The sequence below is a fragment of the Podarcis raffonei genome, chromosome 11 (genome assembly GCF_027172205.1).
Source record: "Podarcis raffonei isolate rPodRaf1 chromosome 11, rPodRaf1.pri, whole genome shotgun sequence".
Lineage (NCBI taxonomy): Eukaryota > Metazoa > Chordata > Lepidosauria > Squamata > Lacertidae > Podarcis > Podarcis raffonei.
Window position 1 is genome coordinate 9,554,918 of NC_070612.1, and position 24,477 is coordinate 9,579,394.

Genomic DNA, 24,477 nt, shown 5'->3' on the forward strand with positions numbered 1-24,477 from the left:
GTAAAAGCCTCAGTGCCTAGGGCTTGCCGATCGAAAGGTCGGCGGTTCGAATCCCCACGGCGGGGTGCGCTCCCGTTGCTCGGTCCCAGCGCCTGCCAACCTAGCAGTTCGAAAGCACCCCCGGGTGCAAGTAGATAAATAGGGACCGCTTTCTAGCGGGAAGGTAAACGGCGTTTCCGTGTGCGGCTTTGGCTCGCCAGAGCAGCGATGTCACGCTGGCCACATGACCCGGAAGTGTCTCCGGACAGCGCTGGCCCTCGGCCTCTTGAGTGAGATGGGCGCACAACCCCAGAGTCTGGCAAGACTGGCCCGTACGGGCAGGGGTACCTTTACCTTTTATAGGAGGTACCATCAGACACGCTGGCAGGTGTGGGTGTCATGGTGGTGACCCCGGACTAACGGTGATTCCCCCTGTTAGAAAAAGATGACTTGAAATCAGCGCTCAACTCTAGTGAGGGGGACCGTCTGGACTGCAAAATGTTGGAGACCCCTGCTATAGACTCTGCAGCCGCCGGTATCTCCAGGCCCCTCCGCAAAGGTAGTGTTTGCGCTCATAACATCCGATGGAATCATCTCCTGAAGTTGCAAACGCACCCGTACTCTCTATGGGAGATCAGTCAATTACAGCAAATTGAGCTATTTCATTTCTGCCTGCAAATGGCTTCCCCGTTACACAAGCAGACACATTAATCTAATAACTAATGATCATATATTTTACTAATCATACAGCGCCGCGTGTGGTATTATATCTAATTATATTTAAGATTAAGACATCTTTACGTGTGTGATCTTTGCCAGTTGCCAGCTTCGTTTAGTGGAGTGAAAAGCTCAGTATAAAAAAAATATTGAATGCAGAAATGAATTATTCTTTCCCCATCCCCTCTTTTTACTTCTTCTGTCAGCTGTGATATTAATTCAGCTTACAACAGCTGGTGGAGCTTGGGGAATGCATGTAGGATTGAAGCCTACACAAGGCTTCCTGAAACTTCAAGGTAAGAGGATGCAGCTCTCTACATGTTTACCTGGGATGAAGTCCCATGGAATTCAGCGGGGCTTACAAGGGAAGATAGGAAGTTGCCATAAAACCATTCAGACCATTGGTCCGTCTAATTCAGTATTGGCCACACTGACTGGCAACAGCTCTCTGGAGTTTCAGACCAGGAGTCGTTCCCAGTCATACCTGGAGATGCCAGGAATTAGACCCAAAACTTTCTGCCGTCAAAACATGTGCTCCACCACTGAACTACACCTTCTCCTCAATACCACAAATCAGGCTAGGAAAATAAAGGGAAGCTGCCTGGTAGCCAGGTTGATTTTTGGTCCATCTGGCTCAGCCTCATATATAGTTGGTATTTAGTTGGTATTTCTCCAGTCTTCCAATACCAACTGTAGAACAATGGCAAGAGAAGTTGATGAACTATGCAGAACTGGCAAAAACGACAGATAGACCAAGAGAAAAAGACAACAGAGACTTTGAAAAAGATTGGGAACCATTCATATTATATTTGCAGAAACAAAGAAAGTCAATAGACTTGATGACAGGTTTAAATAAACATTCACATTATGGGCATTAGAAAATGTTTAGAAGATTGTGAAATATGATAGTGTATTTACTGTTATTTTTATGTCTTTAGGCTTGAAGTTATGTTATTAATAACTTTTTCTGTTAAGAGATAGCAAAGTGAGTGAAAATAGAAACAAACCAGAAGTGGAAGTTGGGAGAAGCCTTGGAGGGGAGGGAGGGAGGAATATATAGTAAATGTTAATAATTTGAGATGTATGTAATGAATGAAAAAGAAAAATGAATAAAAATATTTAAAAAAACACATCTGGCTCAGCATCATATATAGTACACTGACTGGCAGTGGCTCTGCAGGGTTTCCTCCCACTAGCCCAACCTGGAGAATGCACATGGGGCCTTCTGCACTCAAAGCAGATGCTTTACCACTGAGCTAGGGCCGTCCCCCCAACATATATAAAATTGCACTAGCAATCACAGATAAGGTAAAGGTAAAGGTACCCCTGCCCGTACGGGCCAGTCTTGACAGACTCTGGGGTTGTGCGCCCATCTCACTTAAGAGGCCGAGGGCCAGCGCTGTCCGGAGTCACTTCTGGGTCACGTGGCCAGCGTGACGAAGCTACTCTGGTGAGCCAGAGCCGCACACGGAAATGCCGTTTACCTTCCCGCTAGTAAGTGATCCCTTTTTATCTACTTGCACCCGGGGGTGCTTTCGAACTGCTAGGTTGGCAGGCGCTGGGACCGAACAACGGGAGCGCACCCTGCCACGGGGATTCGAACCGCTGACCTTTTGATCGGTAAGCCCTAGGCGCTGAGGCTTTTACCCACAGCGCCACCCGCGTCCCTAGCAATCACAGATAATGGATGCCATTTTCTTTTAAGGGATTGTTGTTGTTGTTTAGTCGTTTAGTTGTGTCCGACTCTTTGTGACCCCATGGACCAGAGCACGCCAGGCACTCCTGTCTTCCACTGCCTCTCGCAGTTTGGTGAAACTCATGCTGGTAGCTTCGAGAACACTGTCCAACCATCTCGTCCTCTGTTGTCCCCTTCTCCTTGTGCCCTCCATCTTTCCCAACATCAGGGTCTTTTCCAGGGAGTCCTCTCTTCTCATGAGGTGGCCAAAGTCTTGGAGCCTCAGCTTCAGGATCTGTCCTTCCAGTGAGCACTCAGGGCTGATTTCCTTCAGAATGGAGAGGTTTGATCTTCTTGCAGTCCATGGGACTCTCAAGAGTCTCCTCCAGCACCATAATTCAAAAGCATTTATTCTTTGGTGATCAGCCTTCTTTATGGTCCAGCTCTCACTGGGATTACTCCACTCATTTATCTCTCGCTGCCATTTCTAGCTCCACTTTTTGCTCTTCCTAGGATCCCTATGTCAAATCCACCTTTTCTGGGAAGCCATTGGCCCTGAAGGTTGCATTCTGCTTGGAGCAGATCCACTAAAATCCATGGGCTTAAGTTAGATGTGTCCATTCATTTCAATGAGTCTACTCTGACTAGAACTAAATTTAGATACAAGAAGAAGAAGAGAAGAAGAGTTTGGATTTGATATCCCACTTTATCACTACCCTAAGGAGTCTCTGCTTGGAGCAGATCCACTAAAATCCATGGGCTTAAGTTAGATGTGTCCATTCATTTCAATGAGTCTACTCTGACTAGAACTAAATTTAGATACAAGAAGAAGAAGAGAAGAAGAGTTTGGATTTGATATCCCACTTTATCACTACCCTAAGGAGTCTCAAAGCGGCTAACAATCTCCTTTCCCTTCCTCCCCCACAACAAATACTCTGTGAGGTGAGTGGGGCTGAGAGACTTCAGAGAAGTGTGACTAGCCCAAGGTCAACCAGCAGCTGCATGTGGAGGAGCAGAGACGCGAACCCGGTTCACCAGATTACGAGTCCACCACTCTTAACCACTACACCACATTGGCTCTCATGGTGGTGGCCTTGGTCCTTATACCCAACCTTATACCCATGGGTCCTTATACTTGACAAACATGAAGAGGGGCTTGGCAATTCTAGGGTCCTGGGGAGGCATCTCTGGGGCCACAGGAAGCAATGGGTCTCCCTCTTCAAGGATGATGCTGGAATCCTTTCTGTTGCCGCAAATACTTCCATGGGGCCTTGCCCCACCAGAACATCCACCACCCCTTGTCCTACTGATATCAGAGGTCTAACATCAGTAGACCCCAAAGTCCCTGGGGTGGACTAGGGGGCATGCCAGGGACGGATCAAAGGATCCAGTGCCTTCCCAATCCTCTGATCTCTTATTCATTTACAAAAATGAGTACAGTGGTACCTCAGGTTACAAACGCTTCAGGTTATAGACTCCGCTAACCCAGAAGTAGTACCTTGGGTTAAGAACTTTACTTCAGGATGAGAACAGAAATTGTGCAGTGGCAGCAGGAGGCCCCATTAGCTAAAGTGGTACATCAGGTTAAGAACAGCTTCAGGTTAAGAATGGACCTCCAGAACAAATTAAGTTCTTAACCAGAGTTCTTAACCACTGTATATTGTGAGAAATATACACAAAAATCCAAACCTATTTTCAAGCAGACATCTCCAAATGGGGCAAACTGAACTTAAGATTGGGAAAATGTGAAACAGAGAGAAACAGAAATTGACAAATTCTCCCAACCCTGCTATAGGCGTGCACTGTTAGGCTGCAGTCCTCTATGTACTTTCCTCGGAGTAAATCCCATTGAAGTCAGGGGGCCTTTTCTGAATAGACATGCATGCATAGGATTGCACCATAATATGAGCTGCAAAATGACTAGTTAATAGCTTCTTCAACTCCTGTTGGATAGATTTTGGACCTTTCCTTTCCCTTTGTTCCTTTGAGAGATGAATCCTGCTTCCTAAAGGCCTTTAAATCACCGTTTCTTTTTCATTTCCTTTAAAACAGCACTAATAAGTTTAGCAGCATCACGCTTGTCAGACAGAGAAACCGTACTGCTGCCACAGAGCATTTGACAGAAGGCGTCCAACGTGTGGGTACCTGAAGAAAAACAAAACTTGCCTTGATAAAATATTATTTTAATGAGCGTATATTAGTCGGGATCAACGTGCTGTTAAATTGGACTACATGATACTGTCCAGAAAGAAATTTATTGCAATGATCGTGAAACCTTTACATGAATTTTAAAAAGACAGATGAAGAAAAGGGGAAATGCCACGGTCATTATTATATATATATATATATATATATATATATATATATATATATATATATATACATTTCATATGTAATAGGAAAACCATGATAGATCCTCTCAAAATGGTCACGACGCTTTTGATTGCGCTCACAATCGCTCAGCATTAATTTTTATTTACGGCTTGTGTTGTGTGTGCGTGTGTTTTAATGACATTTTGCAACACCTAAGTTTGGGGTGGAGGGAATTAAAAGGAAAGGAGGTGGACTGGGGTGGAAACAGTCGCTGATCATATAAACAATTAGACCTTTATCCATCTTGCCCAACGAGGTCCTTTATCTGATGACAACCTCTATAGAACTGAGAAGGACTAGCCGCCTTCCCTCTGGGGCTATCCGAACACTTCAATCAATTCTACTCAATTACTAACAAATCTAAATGTGATTTATCTGCCCCAGAATCATTCCAATATCAGGCAAAGATCTATCAATAAAACCCCCTAAGGTAATCTTCTGTCTCTCTTTCCCCCACCCCAAAGAGAACCTTTAGGGTCTCGAAGACAAGGAGCTGGCAAGTGAGGAATTTTTGCTCTCCCTTCCATACAGACACCTCCTTTCTTTTGGAGCACTTAATTAACTCGACAAGAACCTGTCAAGGATAATTTTCGAAGCACACGGCCTGAACAGCTGACATTTGATAATATTACACTCCGTGTTGATTGAAATTGATTTTTTTTTGGTAGTAAGCTTCAAAAAAGGGGGGTGGAGGGAAGAGAAAGGTGGAAAAAGAGGGTTTGGAAATTTGACAACTTTCTTGGCTACACATTCAAGGACGGCAGGCCACGTTTGTTAAGGTCGTTGGTGACAAACAGGATGATGGGTTTTTAAAAGCAACGGAGTTTTAACAATCGTAGGGCAGACAGTATGTTATCCCAGTGTCAATAAAACAAGCTCCATAGCGCCATGAAAAAGGGGGAATGTTGCAAGGTTGTTGTTTTTTAAAAAACAAACAAACCATCGGCACTAAAAATTATTATCTGTTTCAAAATTTCGTCTGCCTCCTTAGGAAACAATGGAAGTCTTAGTTGACAGTTGACAAGTCTTGCTGGACTTTTATTTCCATCTTCAAAAGCAACCTACCGTATTTTTCGCTCTATAAAACGCACCATACCACAAGACGCACCTAGTTTTTGGAGGAGGAAAACAAGAAAAAAAATATTCTGAATCTCGGAAGCCAGAACAGCAAGAGGGATCGCTGCGCAGCAATCCCTCTTGCTGTTCTGGCTTCTGGGATAGCTGCGCAGCCTGCATTCGCTCCATAAGACGCACACACATTTCCCCTTACTTTTTAGGAGGGAAAAAGTGAGTCTTATAGAACAAAAAATACAGTACCTTTTGTGTAGCTCGCCCCCATCAAATTTCCTGCCTCCCAAAATCCTGTTAGCATTCAATTAAAAAGCCACACCAACACCCCACCAGAAACCACCTGCAGAGACATACTGGGCTAAGCTCAGGGTGCTGGCACAGTGTACAAGGCCCTGTGCAAATTGGGACCAGGATACCCAGAAGATTGTCTCGCCCGTTATTGTAACCAGCTGATCGCTATGTTTTGCAGGAGAGAGCACAGGACAAATACTGTCTTCTCAAGAAGTATGTTTGATAGACATTGGGCCTTCAGCATTGTGGTATCCAATCTTTGGAAATCTCTCCTGCTAAGTATTGGACAGGCGCCATCTCTGTTGTCTTTCAGGTGCCCACAAGTCTTTTAAGTGGAGATCTTTCACAGTTTGCGTTTGTATTGGAATTGGTTTCTGTATTTTTGATGTTTTAATTGTCATTTCTGTGTTTGCTGCCCCGGGAGTAAATCCAGGATATGGATTTATTTATTTAATTGATTAATAATACCCCACCCATTGAAATTAATGGGTATGGCAACCAACCTACTACCCTAATGTTTATTTTACTGTGGGTTGTGTGCAAGAGTGCCTCAGAGGGTTGACTCTACAGTCATACCTTGGGTTACAGACGCTTCAGGTTGAGTTTTTTTGGGTTAGGGACCCACCGAAACCCGGAAGTACCCGAACAGGTTACTTCCTGGTTTTGGCGGTCGTGCATGTGCAGAAGCGCTAAATCGCACTTTTCACCTGTGCAGAAGTGGCGAATTGCAACCCGCACATGCGCAGATGCGCTGCTGCGGGTTGTGAATGCTGTGGGTTGTGAACGTTCGCACCCCAAGCGTCCACTGTATTGTTAAAAGTCACGAGTCCTCCGCTCATTTAAGCTAACTGTGATCAGAAGCTGGGGTATCTCAATGCTCTCTGCATGTGGAAACTGGAAATTGGAGCAGGAATTGCCAATGTTCGCTTATTCGTCTCATTTCTGGATTAAAAACCAATCCAGCAAATATGATTGGCGTTAACTGAGGTTATTGCTTTCTGCCTGTAAACGATGCGTAACCGATGACTTATTTCCCCAGTTTGCATCGCATTTCTTTTATGCCGAAATGGATGGAGTGGAGTAATGCAAATGACAATGTAATTTATGTAACTGATGTAAGTTATGTGATTAATTATGTAAATTGCACAAGTTGTGTAATTTCTCCACAGCAGACTCAGCAAGATGAATAACGAAATTTTTAGCAGAAGTGAAACTGCAGAAGAACGGAAACAGCACTGCATGCAGCAAATCCAAGGCGGAATTGAAAACGATGTTTTCCTACATGCCGACATACAACGCAAAAGGTTAAAACAGTTATACAAATACAATTCATAATAACAAGTAATGCATTATCATACATAATGCACAATACTAAACAAATCCTAATGGTTCACAATACATAATAAGTAGCAGTGTCAAATTATTCACCATGTCAGCCGAGCAATAAATATTCATTCCGGTGTCAATCAAGATAAATTCAATGGGGTGGAAACAAGTGAAGAACAACACCTCTCCACAAACAATGCCCAAACAACCCAAATATATTTTATTTGAACGTTGCCGGGCCTCTTCTGTTAACCCAAGATGTCCCACTCCAAGTGGGACAGTTGGCAGGTATGGTGTGTAAAAAGTGTTTTAACCAGTGCTTTTTTTTTCTGGGGAGACGTATGGGTATGCGTACCCCTAAACATTTTGTGAATCTTTGTACTTTTGTACATTTACTTTATTTATTTCCCCCGATTTGAACTCTAAAATGGTGATTTTCCTGAGTCAAAATGAGAGTACCCCTAAACATTATTTTAGAAAGAAAGAAAGAAAGAAAGAAAGAAAGAAAGAAAGAAAGAAAGAAAGCAAGCACTGGTTTTAACCATAAATTATAAGCTTCTATGGAAGTTTGTATAAAACTGCCCCCCCCAATAAATAAATAAAATTACTGCGCTGGTTTATGGAGGAGGGAATAAGCTAAAAGCAACAATGTCAACGTCAAGAGGCAAGTTTAGTGGTGGCCACAAGAGATTGTGGAAAGGGCCTAGCTCAGTGGTACAGCATCTGCTTTGCATGTGGGATTCGTGGGAAGGTTCCAGGTTCAAAATGAGGTAGACCTCCAAGTAGGACTGGGAGATGCTCCCTGCCTAAAATCCTGGAGAGCTTCTGCCAGTCAGTGTAGACAATACCAAGCCATAGCTGTCAACTTACAGATTTGAAAATAAGGGACCAGCAGCCAAAATAAGGGATTTTAGTCAACCAGCTGAAAAATGAAGTTAAAAGGGACCAGATAATTTTGGAGAGCAGTGCCAGTTTTTAGCCCTTTGTTTCCAGAGGTTGCTGCTCAAGACACCAGCTGATGAAACACTGCAATTAAATAACTACAAGCAGCAACCACTTTTCGCGCAAAACGAAGCCCAAGCTAGGAAGATGCTGCTGCAGTTCTGTATCTTTTCTCTTGTGCTCCACCTGCAGCTCTCAATTCCATCAGGTGGAGCGGGAGGAAGGGGGGGCGAAATAGCGCCCAAAATAAACCCGCAGATCAGACCATCTATGCTAGTCTACCACTACAAATCTATGGGAGAAGCGCTTGTAGCCCTTGGAACACCTGCCCACGCCTCTGCCTCCACCTCCTCCTCTTCCTCCTCTCTCTGAACTGCTTTCTCTATGGTTGCCCTCGCTCTCCTCTCAAGGCTCCTCAGCAATTCATAGGCCGTGCCAGGCTGCCCATCTCAGCCGGGTCCTTCGGCGGCACAGCCGCAGTACGGCCTAGCGGGAGCGGGAGCAGCGGCAGTGACGGGCAGGGGGGAGGCCCCAGGCAGAGACGCTCAGTTCGGCGGCCGCAAGGAGGATGGCGGCAGAAGGGCCCGAGGCTCCCACCAGTCCCAGCGGTGAGGGGTTCCCGAGGGCCGAGGCTGGTGAGAGGAGGCCGGAGGGGGCCGGGCCGGGCAGCCAAGCAACGCAGTTGGAGCCTCCCTCCTCCCTGGCCAGCAGGGAGGGAGGGAGAGGAGTTGCTTCCTTTGAAACCTGGGAAATTTAAGGGACATCCATCAATAAGGGACAGCAGCGGGACACGGCGCTGGGATAAGGGACTGTCCCTCCAAATAAGGGACGCTTGACAGCTATGTACCAAGCCAGGTGGATCAATGGTCTGCAAGGTACGTTCCTATCTTTCCCCACCTGCTATTTACATCCCTGCCCAACCTGCAGAAAAGATCCCAATCCGAGTATCTCTTACAGCGTCCCTTGGGGCCTTCCTATGCACCAGAATTAACTGTATTTTATTTTACAGTAGGTATATTTCACTCTCCCTCTCCCTCCCTCCCTCTATTTCTCTCTGGGATTACATAAATGTTTGTCTCACTGGCACCGGCCCTAACTTCTCCTTACTGATTTTGCAATATCTGAGAATGATAGATGTTCATGCCGGGGGAAGAAAAAGCTGAACAATTTCATCAGTGTCTCAGGAAGATTTTATTGGATGACTGCAGATTGGTTCCCACAGCAATTTACAACAAAATGCTACAACAGGTTCCCACCCTGACAGCGACTGCTGTAGCAGGGAGGCAGTTAGGGAGAGGAACAGCTGGGAGGTTTTCAGCTCCACCTTTGGCTCATCTTCGTCAAATCCCACCTGGGTGTCTGTTTCCTAGAGGTACACATCTTTGTGTGTGTGTGTGTGATGGGGTATACATGCCACTTAGGGTACCTGAGACCTATGCCTCAAATAAAGCAGCAGCTACAGGTGACATGTCAGGATGCAGAACCAGGAAATCCACCCACTAAATTTTAGAGCAGTTTTGACTAGCGTTGCTATGTACGTTCTCCTTTTCCTTTATTTTGTGGGAATGTTCAGGGAAGCAGGAGAGGCTATATTGTTTATTAATATCCTTCCTAACTTGCATTACAATACAATAATCTTTATTGTCATTGTCCCATACAGAACAACGAAATTGAAAAAATCTACATCAGACATTCAAAACCAACAAGCCTGCTATCGCATCCTGTTTAGCCCCCTAAAAACTCTAATACCCCATAATTAAATACAATATACTCTCATAGAGACTACCTTACACTGCGTTTAAAACCAAAATCGCATTTGGATAGAAACTGTTTCTCAGGCGGCTAGTCCTAGTCTTTATAACCCTGTACCTTCTTCCAGAAGGCAGAAGCTGAAAGAGATCATTTCCGGGGTGCGCACTATCCTGAACTATCTCTGCAGCTTTCTTATGGCACCTGGAAGCATAGATTTGATCCAAGGTGGGAAGACTGCACCCAATTATTCTCTCTGCAGTCTTTACAACCCTGGACAGCATTGTTTTTTTCCTGACTGTGCAGCTCCCAAACCACACACACAGACCAAGTTCTTTTGCTTAGAGTTTTACATTCCCCTTTCAAACACACAGCAGACAGCTGGTTGCAGGCTTGTGTAAGCCTCTCACTATTAGGTTCCTGGTAAGTTCCCTTATATCCCTCTTAAAAGAATAAACACACCACAATCTTGTTTAAAGTACAGTGGTACCTCGGGTTACAAACACCTCAGGTTACAAACACCTCGGGTTACAGACGCTTCGGGTTACAAACTCCGCTACCCTGGAGGTAGTACCTCAGGTTACAAACTTTGCCCCAGGATGAGAACGGAAATTGTGTGGTGGTGGCAGAGTGGTGACAGCAGGAGGCCCCATTAGCTAAAGTGGTACCTCAGGTTAAGAATGGTTTCAGGTTAAGAACGGACCTCCGGAATGAATTAAGTCCGTAACCCAAGGTACCACTGTATATAAAAGAAGTTTACTCACATCATCAGTTCACAGTTGGATCCATGAACACAAACTTAGTTACAAAGTATATATATATGTGGATCTATCCCATATGGGGATAATCCCAGTGTTCTCTGTTGGCTGAAAGCTGAAAAGTCAACAGAGCATTTCTAGCGAAAAAATTGCTCCGATGGTGGAGGAAGTCAAAGAGAGAGAAAGAGTGCTGTGTGCCTTGTCCTTTTGTTACCTGGACAGGTAAGGTCACACCCACCCCTAGCCACATGCAAAGGCCGTATGTCCCAGCCAGGAGGAAACAGGAAGTTTTCAACTGGCTGGATCAAACATTCCCCCACATGTCCACTTTAGGAAAACAATGAATGTTGTACTTGATTGCTACTTATGTATCACATCCCACAAATCCTTAGACTGAAGTTTCTGATTTCAGGCAGGGAGATAAATTTATTTCCTAAAGAACTAATAATTATTTCCCGGACTTCCAGCAGACCGGCTGGTGTCAGATATAGTTGGTTAGGTCCAATGCCTAGGCCAATACCTCTTATCACCTGTAACTAATAATAATAATAATAATTTATTATTTGTACCCCGCCCATCTGACTGGGTTTTCCCCAGCCACTCTGGGCGGCTTCCAACAGAACACTAAAATACAATAACCTATTAAACATTAAAAGCTTCCCTAAACAGGGCTGCCTTCAGATGTCTTCTAAAAGTTTGGTAGTTGTTTTTCTCTTTGGCATCTTGTGGGAGGGCATTCCACAGGGCAGGTGCCACTACCGAGAAGGCCCTCTGCCTGGTTCCCTGTAACTTGGCTTCTCGCAGCGAGGGAATCACCAGAAGGCCCTCAGCGCTGGACCTCAGTGTCTGGGCAGAACGATGGAGGTGGAGACGCTTCTTCAGGTCTACTGGACCGAGGCCATTTGTGGCCTTCTTTTAGCCCATTAACCTTAATAATTGTGTCATGTGTCATTATTTCTACCGGGGGGGGGGGGGTTTGGGAACTCGCCACGCAAGAGACATTGCTGGCTCAAGTCAGGCTTCTCCTCCAGGGCCTCTCCTGTGGACAGAGGCTTGCTGACAGAAGGTGGTGGAGGAGACACTTCCAAGGAAGGAGACTAGTTGTGGGTGTCTGGCAATCCCAGAGCACAGCTCTCCCCCCCCCCCCCCAGACAATGCACTGAGTCCTTCTCCAGGTCTTGGCACTTGCTGCCTCCTCCTCAGATCACTACAAAACCTCCTGTGGATCAGATGAGGTCCATCCTAGCCCTTCACCAGGATCAACCAACTCCAGCTCCTCCTTCCCCTCCTCATGAGTTGACCCGCTTCTCCCGGACATTTCCTCATGACACAGTGGGACATTTAGATGCAGCATTGGCTAACCACGTGTTTCCCGTGCGTCCCTTTTAAGGGTTTATTTACTCACAGGGGACTTCCAGATTTGGTTGTAACTAAAGACGAGAGATAAGAAATGTTATCGAAATCTCCCACCGCTTGCTTTGCTCTCGGAAGGGCTGGCGAGGTACTTGGCAGCGATAAATGAGAATCTGAGCGCTGTCGGACAAAACAGACAGATGACAAAATGATGTTTGTAGGCAACTCCCGCGGGCATTATTTGTACATAACACACAGATATGGGTGAATTATTGCTGTTCTTGAGTGTCTAATGATTTTCCTTTTCCTCTTCCATAAAACCCTTTCCCCCTTTCCTCCCCTCCCCTTTCTTTTTCCAAGAGACTTTGTGATTTTAACATCTCCAAAATTCATATTGGCAAAATGATCTAGATTGTCTAATACAACCTGGTGTGCAATCAATCAGAATCTGGGCCAAGCTAGTTACATCCTTTTCTCATCTTCTTTCCTTTTCCACAAAGGGAGAGCACGAAGGAAACCCTGTTCTTTGATTGACAGGGTAATGTAATCAATTCCCATTACAAACTTGACTCTAAAGTAGATTCAGAAGTTCTCAAGGAAACTGGTCCTCTGCTTCACCCAACTTGCATCACAGGAAAAGGATGAATAAAAACCAGCCTGTCTCATTTACTGCATGCAATGCCTTAAAAGAAAATGTGATGAAGATGTTTTATAGATGGTATATTACACTTGTTAAACTTGCAAAAATGTATAAGGTAAGCAATAAATGTTGGAAATGTAAAGAAAAAGAAGGAACATTTTACCATATGTAGTGAGAATGTAAAAAGGTTAAAAACATCTGGGAAATGATATATAATGAAATGAAGAAAATGTTGAAATATACATTTATCAAAAAACCAGAAGCATTTTTATTAGGCATTGTAGGAACTAATATAAATAGAAGTGATTGTAAGTTGTTTTTGTATGCAATGACGGCAGCATGAATTTTATTGGCACAAAAATGGAAGCAAGAAGAATTACCGATGAAAGAAGAGTGGAGGATGAAATTGATGGACTAGGCAGAACTGGACAAATTAACGGGAAGAATTCGAAACCGACGGGACCAGAGATTCACAGAAGATTGGCGTAAATTTACGGACTATATGAAAAGTAATTGTGATGACTTGATTACATTTGTAGCTTTGCAGGAAGTTTTGTAAGGGGAATAATTTGAATTATTACCTTATTGAATGAAAGGGATGATATCGGTTATGAGGTTAAAGGTAATATAAATTTAAGAAATGCAGGAGAAATCTTAAAGACGGGAGATCATCAGAGGAGCTGACGGAAGTCCAAAAGATTGTATAAGAGTTGGAAATTTATAAAATGTATGACAATATAAATGTGTTTAAAACGAATAAAAAATTATATATATATATATAAAAACAGCCTGTCTCCGTCCTGGGGTGAGGGGATCATTATATTCTCACTGTAGGAGAATTCTGAAAAAAATCAAAACAAAATGGGAATGGAAATTGCCAAAGTTCACTTCTTCGTCTCAGGGCCAGAATGGAAATCTGTCCAACAAATATGATTAGCATTCGCTGTTGTTGCTTTCAGTCTGCAAACAATAATTGGTTAGATTTTTTCATGTTTCCTTTGCATTACAATGAGTGGGGTGGGAAAAACATGAAGGCAATATGACTTATGTCATGTACATAACTAATTACATAAGTTACTCAATTTTACCACAGTGCATAGCAATAATTTCCATGTTTGTGAAGGAAGCTCTTGGGTTTCCTCAGGCTGAAAGTCTGAGTACGTGATCCAAGGGTGTGAGTCAGAACATAAATAGGCAGTGATATGTAATATCTATTCTGTCCTCCAAATCTTTTTGTGAAAGTATTGTTAAATGCGCTGGGTGATTTGTAAGTGTGGCTGACAATTGAAAAGTTTACACACACACAAGAACACACCATTGTATTTGCATTGTTATGTCATCATTGTATTGTATGTATATGCCTCAAATCCACTGCCAATTTCATTTAATTAACTTCCACTTCTAGCATTGAGCCTCTCTCAATTCATTTTCTCCACAGTATTCATACCTTTATTGTTAATTGTTAATTTGTCAGTTAGCCCCAGAACTTCATATATTTGTCCCCACTTTAAGCACCCTGACCCTTAAATCTGCTAAAGTTTGCAACATTTATTCCTAGGAAGCTGTCATTTTCCTCTGTAATTTTTGTCATTCATTTTCAATGGCTTTTCATGTTACGTATTTTATCTGCTGTGTACAGTGGTACCTCAGGTTAAGTACTTAATTGGTTCTGGAGGTCCGTTCTTAACCTGAAACTGTTCTTAACCTGAAGCACCACTTCAGCTAATGGGGCCTCCTGCTGCCGCCGCACCGCCGGAGCACGATTTCTGTTCTTATCTTGAAGCAAAGTTCTTAACCTGAAGCACTATTTCTGGGTTAGTGGAGTCTGTAACCTGAAGCGTATGTAACCTGAAATGTATGTAACCCGAGCTACCACTGTATTTTCAATATATGTATTTTAATCGATCTATTCTTTGTATTTTATTTTTATTATTATAAGCACCCCTGAGTGGTGTGTGTGTGTGTGTGTGTGTGTGTGTGTGTGTGTGTAGCTGTTTGGGAAAAGGGAATCATATTTTGATAAAAGCACCACAGGCACCAGCACAAAATGGCAGCCAGGGGTAGCAGAGAGAGAGAGGATAATACACTGTACCAATGACTACCATCACAAAAAAGCACTGTGTTTGTGTAGTAGAAGTAGTAGTTCACACTTTTTGTGCAAGTCAGATGCCCAGCATTTACACGGCGGAGATATCAGTGGCCTTTCAGTCTGCAAAACTCTTCATTTCTCTTGTGCCAAGGTGAAGGAATAAAACGGTTCCTCCGAAATAACAGAAAAAAGCTTGTTCCAGTGCCAGTCGCCAGTAATGGCACTTTGGAGAGAAAGAGATCAGCTCGTGGTGTCACACATTTAGAAGCGAAACGTTTTGGGCCTTGAGGGAGAGCAGTAATGAAGTAGGACCCGTTTCATACTTAACTCCCAGGTTTGGGGGATGACCTAATTGTGTACACCGAGAGAATGTTAACGTTATTCAGGTGGCTTTCTTTAATGTTTCCCTCAGGTGTGTTATGAACCTGTTTCAGGTCTCTCAAAGGTGTTGCAAAGAAAATTAATCTAGCTTCCGAACATCCTATCTAAGGTACTTACATGGCCCCAATTAATACAGCCTGGTCCCCAGAGGATCGATACTTCTGCTTTGGGGGAGGTTGTGTAACTGCTGACATTCTGCAGCACTTGTTCCAAGGTAACTGCCATCAGTTCTACGCGACGTTGGAGGAAGCGTTAGGGTTGTGTCCTGAAACAAGAGTAGTGTTATTTCACTGACAGTTGCGTGTCGAGGTCCCCAAGCCACCCCTCAAAATAATTCACAATTCACACATAATTTTTGTTTAAGGTTTTTGGCATAATTTTGGCCACAACTTTATTAAAATACATAATCTGTGAGTGGTTGCTTAGGCATTGGTTAAGACTATCAGTCCCCCCGCCTGGCTGACTTCCTCGGAACTCCCTTGGAAGCCAGTGAAGGGAAAACAATATTGGGGAGCAGTTGAGCTGAGTGACAGACCCTCACCGCTCACCCAACCTGCTCCCCGGGGCTTGCCGGCCCTGGTCCCATTTCAGGGATTGGACGAAATCGTGGCAAGCTCCTGGATTCCTTTAATGGAATTCCCTGCCACACCACCATTGGAGGGGCAGGCCCAGCCTATCCTTACCCCTCCTCCACCAATTTTTATAACCAGTGCCTAACCGCAACCTTACAAGTTGTGACGAATTGCTAAATAGTAGGCAAAAACCGAATGGCACCAGCCAATCAGCCAAATGGACAAAATTCCTACTAGGCCCCTGCCCCAACGGCAGACAACCCCATGACAGGCATAGCAAGGTCAACCGGAACTCAAGGCGGGTGGGTGGGTGATCCGATGCATTCAGCGAAAGAGAAAGCAAAAGCTGAGTGCCCCAATATTTAAAGCCTTTGGTCCCACCCACCACATTGCAACATGCAATTTGCCCTAGCAACCCGGCCATCCAATTGTTGCCCCAGGCCAGCTCACTTTACCTGCCTGGCAACAGAGGGTTGGCTTGGCAGACCCCACTGCAAAGCGCGTTCTCCAATTAAATGAGAGCGCGTGTTGCGGTGTGGGCCGCCGGGCCAGCCCTATGTTGCCAGGCAGGTTAATGATTGTTGCCTGGTGCTTTGATTGGATAACCAGGTTGCTGGGGCAAATTGTATGTTGCAAATTGGGTGGGTGGGACTATAGTCTTTAAATATTGGGGCACTCTGGTTTTCCTTTCTCTTTTGCAGAGTGCATCGGATCACCCGCCCGCCCGCCCGCCCTCTTTTCCGGTTGACCTTGCTTTGCCTGTCATGGGGTCGCCTCCCTTGGTGCAGGGGCCTAGTAGGAATTTTTGCCATTTGGCTGATTGGCTGTGCCATTTGGTTTTTGCCTACTACTTAGCAATTCGTCACAACTTGTAAGGTTGCGGTTAGGCATTGGTTATAAAAAGCTGGTGGTGGAGGGGTCAGGATAGCCTGTGCCTGCCCCTCCTATTGCGCTGAAGGGAATTCCGTTAAAGGAATCCTGGGGCTTGCCACGATCTCGTCCAATCCCTGTCATGGGACCAGGGCCGGCAAGCCTTGGGGAGCTGCTGGGGTGAGCGGCGTGGGTCCGACGCTTAGCTCAAATGATCCCCGACTTTGACTTTCCCTTCTACTGGCTTCCGATCGGACCTCGGTATGTCAGTTCTGTCCCAGGCGGGGGGACAGATTGTCATAACCAATGTCTAAACAACCACTCACTGATTTTGTATTTTAATAAAGTTGTGGCCAAAATAGTGCCCAAAAACCAAAACTAAAATTACGTGTGATGTGTGAAATTATTTGAGGGGTGGCCTGGGGACCTACACACGCAACACGTGCTCTCATTTCAAGGAGAACACGCTACTGTATATTGCAAATGAACCTGCAGCTTAGACCGAGAATGGAGAACCATTTTTCTGCCCAAGGATCATGTTTCCTTCAGGGCAATTTTTTGGGGGGCCACATGCCAGAAGATGGAGCAATTCATGTACAGTTTACCTTTAACGGTGGGGAAAGCAAAGGTGGAAATGGAGCCACAACACAGCATGGCAGAAGTTTGCATTTTTCATGCATACGTGCACTGTGGACCCAGATTTGCAATGCATGTAAGGCAGGAGTGGAAAGCTCTCTAGCTCAAGGCCTGCATCACCTTGGAATGAACCTTCCGGAGGCCTCATGACAGCGGTGGGAGGGGCCAGAGGCCAAAGTGGGCGGGGCAATGGATGTGACCTTTGTACATTCCAGCTGTGCAAAGGCAAAGGAGATACAGATCTACCTGCTTACCTATTTTTTTCCATCCAGTAATGCAAAATGTGTGATTACAGTTCAGCCGGGCAAAAAATAATTAGCAGGTTGAATATGTGCATATATTTTTCTTTAATATAAGTTGCTTACAGACCTTTGGGTGAGAAGTGACTAATCAGTTGAATTGAAGAAGAAGAAGTTGTTCATCACCCTGGCTGAGACAGAGATATGTTCATCACCCAGGCTCAGCCAGGGCTCAGCCAGTGGAACTTAAATTGGTGCAATTCAGACCACTGAAATGGGCACTATGAGGGTTTGACGTGGGTGGGAAGAGGGTAAGGAGAGACTTGTCCCTATTCTACACCCTTTCCTATTGGGTTGCTCTGCAAGGCACTGGCCGTCTTGTTCTCAGTCTGTGTACCACCTCACTTAGTAAAATTTAGACACCAAATACAGTGGTACCTCGGGTGACATACACTTCAGGTTACAGACTCCACTAACCCAGAAATAGTACCTCGGGTTAAGAACTTTGCTTCAGGATGAGAACAGAAATCGTGCAGCGGCAGTGGGAGGCCCCATCAGCTAAAGTGGTGCTTCAGGTTAAGAACAGTTTCAGGTTAAGAACTGGCCTCCAGAACGAATTAAGTTCTTAACCTGAGGTACCACTGTAACCCTATATGACAGCAACGATGACGGTGATAACTTTTAAAATATTTTTTAGTGAGCCACCGTGGGCTCTGTAGTGCGGAAAGGTGGGGTATAAATTAACTTACAAATCAGAAATAAAATAAATGTACCAGATGCAGCTGAGTTCCTGTAGGTTTAATAGATGTGTAGGAAGAGGAAGGCTGCCAAATCAATCAATCAATCAATCAAGGATTAGAGGATAAGGTTTCTGGGAAACCTCGTGTGGCAAGCAGATATCTTCAGCCCCAAGAACATGTCATTTTAGAAACGAACCACTGAACAGCTTTGCCGACTGATGTATTCTACGCTCCGGCCTCTACTGAAGCCTGATGCACAGCATTTTGCTTTGAGAAATTGTTCCTCTCTTTCAAAACCATCCACAAATCTCTTGCTTTTTTGAACTCTTGGTGTCCCTTCCCTGCAACCCCCCCTCCCCTCCTGCACCAGCCTCTTGTCAGGGAACCAAAAGAAGAGACAAGAAAGGCTTAATTGATCAGCTTCTGAAGTAGCCTTGAGAACTTGATTCAGATATTGACTTCTAAGGAGCTAGTTTAACTCCAGGTTCCAGAGGCAGCAAGGACTGAACATCAAATCTATTAACCTCTGACCTCACCAGTTGGCGAGACATCACAGCAGCAGTAATTAGGAAGTCAATTGGAATCACATGTCTCACTTACACCGGCATGTCAATCAATAGTGTTGGTGACAGATTCATTAGGCTAAGCCTTGCAGCATCGGCTAGTAACAGGCTCATAAAATACACTTTTGGAACAAGGCAGAGGGGGAGAGGGGGGAAAAATCAGCTAGAAGGACTTGTCAGGATGACAATATGTATTGCGCAGGATGTCTGCAATTTATGAACAGCTACTCACTGGGGTAACCTTTTTGACTTGGCCCTAAATTTCCCCAAGTAATTGCTAAATATAACAGCCACAAAAAATTGCACTTTGAAAAAAGTCACATTTCTCCCCTTTTCCTGACAGGGCTTAAAATAAAATAAAATAAGCAGCAGTTACCATTAACAAATAATGTAGGAAAGTAAAACAGGGGTATTATTTCATGCAGAAACGTCACTTTGCTTTTATGATTGCTAGATTTTAAAAGGAAGCATTTTTCGCCTCTTTGCCCGTGCTATGAAAGATGCTGTCTTGAACAATCTCCACTGGAATTTGCACCAGGAATGGAGAACCTCTTTCAGTCTGATGACCACATTCTCTTGGAAGCAACTTTCTGGGAACAGATACCAGAGGGAAAATGGACAAAACAATGGATGCAACTCTCGTCAAGGTACCATAAGCTACATTCCACATTAAAGATATAGGTTTAATGTACGTGGAATGCTGTGTTGGATTGCATTGTGTTTGAAATGTTGAAATGGGAAGTTAACTTTTAGGCAAAAAGGTTGCACTCTGGCAAAAGCACCAGAGAAGGCTGGCATGGTTCCATTAGAGTGAGATAAGCTACCTGATGACTAAGCTCAGGAAACACTAGCTGCAGAGCTCTGACAGCAGGAAGCTGAAACTTGAGAAGCCAGTGTGTGTTTGCTTGGAGATGGTTAGTAGTAGCAGCAGCAGTTGCTGCAGAGAAGTTATGCAAAGCTTAGGAGCTCTCTCTGGGACCAGAGAGAGAGAGAGAGAGGAAAGTTTACTGCATAAAGGACTGGACCTCATTGCTTATAAACAATAATAAACTGTGAAAAAAATAATAATGAAACAAAGCCTATAGTAAGATGGAAAAGAGTGTTTATTTTTGTATTAAAACGTTTCTCCTACTTTTTCTAATTGCAAAGTCTTTTAATCAGATCCTTGGAACTAATCTGCTTCTATACTTAGTAGAGATAAGGCACCCAACCTGCCTTGTTGCATAGTTGTTCTGTTGGGATTTTTAATGAGAAAATGAACACTCAGATGGGCCATTTGTGGCCATCAATGTTAAAAATCTGGCAATGGAAAATTTCCAGCGTGCCCCCTTTCCCTTGATGCCCTAAGCATGTGCTTGTTTCGCTTATTGGTTAATCCAACCCTGTACTTAGGGATGCAGGTGGTGCTGTGGACTAAACCACAGAGCCTAGGGCTTGCCGATCAGAAGGTCGGCACTATGAATCCCCGCGATGGGGTGAGCGCCCGTTGCTCAGTCCCAGCTCCTGCCAACCTAGCATTTCGAAAGCACGTCAAGTGCAAGTAGATAAATAGGCACCACTCTGGCGGGAAGGTAAACAGTGTTTCCGTGCATTGCTCTGGTTTCGCCAGAAGCGGCTTAGTCATGCTGGCCACATGACCCGGAAGCTGTATGCTGGCTCCCTTGGCCAATAAAGCGAGATGAGCACCACAACCACAGGAAAAGAGAGTGCTCTTCTGCTCAGCTTCTGCCACTGTGAACAGGACTGTGAACACACAGGCTTTGCCGCAACCTGCAACAGCATTGAGAAAATCCCAGAATGGAATTACAAAACCCATAAGCATTTAAAATTCCACCTTTGCTTGCTTGCAACCAATTTTCATAAGTACTTAATTCATTCCGGAGGTCCGTTCTTAACCTGAAACTGTTCTTAACCTGAGGTACCACTTTAGCTAATGGGGCCTCCCGCTGCCGCACGATTTCTGTTCTCATCCTGAAGCAAAGTTCTTAACCTGAGGTAATATTTCTGGGTTAGCGGAGTCTGTAACCTGAAGCGTATGTAACCCGAGGTACCACTGTATTTGCATTCTGCTTCACTGACCAATGCATTTGAGTTTTATTCTAAAAACTTTGCATTTTTTTAATTAAAAAAACCAACTCTATTATTTTGGTCTTCTTCATTATCGGAGTGCAACTCTGGATGTCGTTTCTATCTGAACCTCCTCTGAACCTTCAAAGTTCTGTTTGTAGCATGGAATTGGGAAACAGCAGATGAGATTGTCATTTGCATTTGTCACCGACCTATTATTATATGAAACAAGATGTTGACTTTTGAAGCCAGCGCAGGGAGGTTGGGGCAGAAAGAGGTATAGTCAGCTAAGTGTATAACTTCTGGCATATTACTGTTTAATCCTAACATAATTATTCTCATCCTTTTATTTGATTAACTTCTAATGGTTCCTCTTGGTGTTAAAGGTCCCAGACTGATCATTTGATTTTAGTGTCTGCTATAATTACCGATAATGTTCTTTTGCAAGACAATTTAATGATAACCGCATAACGGCCTATATGAGGAAAGCTGCAGGGTTTCAATGCTTTTGAGTAATATAAAATACATTAGACTAACACAAGCCATCAACATGACAGGGAATGTTTGATTTACGCTGAGGACGATGTTACCAAGGCGTCATGGAATTTCCACCCTCCCTCCTATTCTCTCACCCCCACACACTTTGCAAGAAACAGCAAAATAGCCGGCTGGTCTGCTGCTGGCTTGGATTGCTAAAAAAGCATTGTGAACTTAGCAGGAGTGACAAGTAGCTAGTCCTCAGTGTGTTCTACCCAAGCATCATTACTAAACACACAAGCAAGGTTTTCTAAAATTTGTTTTTAGTTTGTCACTGATTTTAATTATTACTTGGATGTTTTAAATGGCTGTTTTTATCTGTAAAAAGAAAGAAAAACACTTCAAACCAGTTTACAAAATGAATAAAATTGCAATCAAGTGGTGTATATGACTTGTAATAAACAAATCACCGTATTTTTCGCTCTATAAGACGCACCAGACCACAAGATGCACCTAGTTTTGGGAGGAGGAAAACAAGAAAAAATATATTCTGAATCTCAGAAGCCAGAACAGCAAGAGGGATCGCTGCGCAGTGAAAGCAGCAATCCCTTTTGCTATTCTGGCTTCTGGGATAGCTGCGCAGCCTGCATTCGCGCCGTAAGATGCACACACATTTCCCCTTACTTTTTAGGAGGGAAAAAGTGAGTCTTATAGAGCAAAAAATACTGTAAGTAAGTAAGGCAAGATCAGGACCATGGTCCATCAACTCCAATAGTCCGCTTTTCACATTGGGCAGTCAGATGCCTCCAGGGAGCCCGTGACAGCTCAATAAAGCAATAGCCCCCCCTTGCCGGAACCTGCCATTCCGTGGTATATTGCTCCTGAACATGGAGGCTTTGTACAGCCATTATAAGCTAACAGCAAACTCGAGTCTCCAAGTGCCACCTTGTAGCCAAAGTGGCACCATCCACACAAAAGGCTGAAGTATCAGCAGGCTTGAGAAAAGACAAAAGTTTTCAGGGGGGAAACAAAATTAAGGGTGGGGACTTAAGTTGGCAAGGGGAAACCCAAACAGCTGACTGATCAAGCTGACTGACTCCGCAGGGGAGGAACAGAAATGTGACGGAAATAAAATGTAAAATGTGTTCTTAATGCTGTACACTGCCCTGAGAAGAGGGCATGACTGGCTGCCTGGAACTCTAAGCAGGAGAATGCCACAATGCAACAGTTCATTGCAGGTTCCTTTTTTCATGTTGTTGTTGTTGTTGTTTTGCTCTGCTTTGCTTTGCATTACACTGTTTAGTCCCTTTTTACACACACACACTCACCCTCTCTCTCTCACACACATACCTCGTTTTGATTTGACAAGTTACAGAAAGGTAGCCGTGTTGGTCTGCCATAGTCAAAACAAAAATTTTTTTTCCTTCCAGTAGCACCTTAAAGACCAACTAAGTTAGTTCTTGGTATGAGCTTTCGTGTGCATGCACACTTCTTCAGATACACTAGTGCACACGAAAGCTCATACCAAGAACTAACTTAGTTGGTCTTTAAGGTGCTACTGGAAGGAAAAAAAATTTTTGTTTTGATTTGACAAGACACTACATGTCTTGACAAGGGACGTGGGTGGCGCTGTGGGTTAAACCACAGAGCCTAGGACTTGCCGATCAGAAGGTCGGCAGTTCGAATCCCTGTGACGGGTTGAGCTCCCATTGCTCGGTCCCTGCTCCTGCCAGCCTAGCAGTTTGAAAGCACGTCAAAGTGCAAGTAGATAAATAGGTACCGCTCCGTCGGCAAGGTAAACAGCGTTTCCGTGCGCTGCTCTGGTTCGCCAGAAGCGGCTTAGTCATGCTGGCCACATGACCCGGAAGCTGTACGCCAGCTCTCTCGGCCAATAAAGCGAGATGAGCGCCGCAACCCCAGAGTCGGCCACGACTGGACCTAATGGTCAGGGGTCCCTTTACCTTTACTTTACATGTCTTGACAGACAGGAAACTGTCTGATCCTCTCCTAAAAGCCATCCAAAGCAGTCGCCATTGTGAGGCAACAAATGCCCTACTTGGATCCTGTGCTGTGTTCAGGGGTGGTTCCTTCTGCCTGTCCCAACCCCCCCCCCAAAGACAGGACAAGAGAGCTGGGTGACGAGGGTCCCACACTTTGCAGGTGCACTGTCCTTCTGCTGCTCATCTGACTCCTGCAGTGAAATATTGCACCGCAGGAAGCGTCGCAAGGTGCACACACACACACACACACACACACACCCCCCATTTCTCCTGGAAATTAAGCAATCGCTCACAGTGTCCTGGAAATGCGCAGCATAATTTATGAAGGGAGCATCATGTCCAGAGGTGGGGACGGGGGCGATGCAGATTTCTTGTCGGCGGTGGAGACGAAAAGGTTAACAGTGGACATATTGCATCTGCCGTTCCCATTTCTTCCCTCTGATTCTAGGATAATGGCATTTGGGCAAACGTAGGAATGTCCTCTTTAGAGTGCTTTATGCCCCATTAGTATTATTGCAAGTCTCAGGACCCACATGTTCAAGCACTTAATCAAAAGCAATGGGTTGAAAATCATGTTTCCACTGCTCCTCATATTTGATTCATTCCTCCCAGATAGAAAGAAGTAAAAAACACATTACTCGCTCCCAAACAGGACATGCATTATCTACTAAGCAGTTGAGAAGGCTATCATTGGGTTTTATCCCTTTGGGTGCTGGAACGGACAAGAATTTCTCCCACTCATCCATTCAGTGAGGCGAGGCGTCCATTTTTCATCGCCCCCCCTCCACCCCTCTCTCTGACAGACAATCCTTTAGTTTTCCATAGATCTCTCTTTTAAAGACACATCCATGTCACTTATTTTAATTGTCGGCTTCGGGCATTGGACATTGACGGGGTAGCTGTGGGGTGGGGGTGGGGAGGGAGACCCACAAACATACAGCGTACGACATAAGCAGCGATACATCTCTG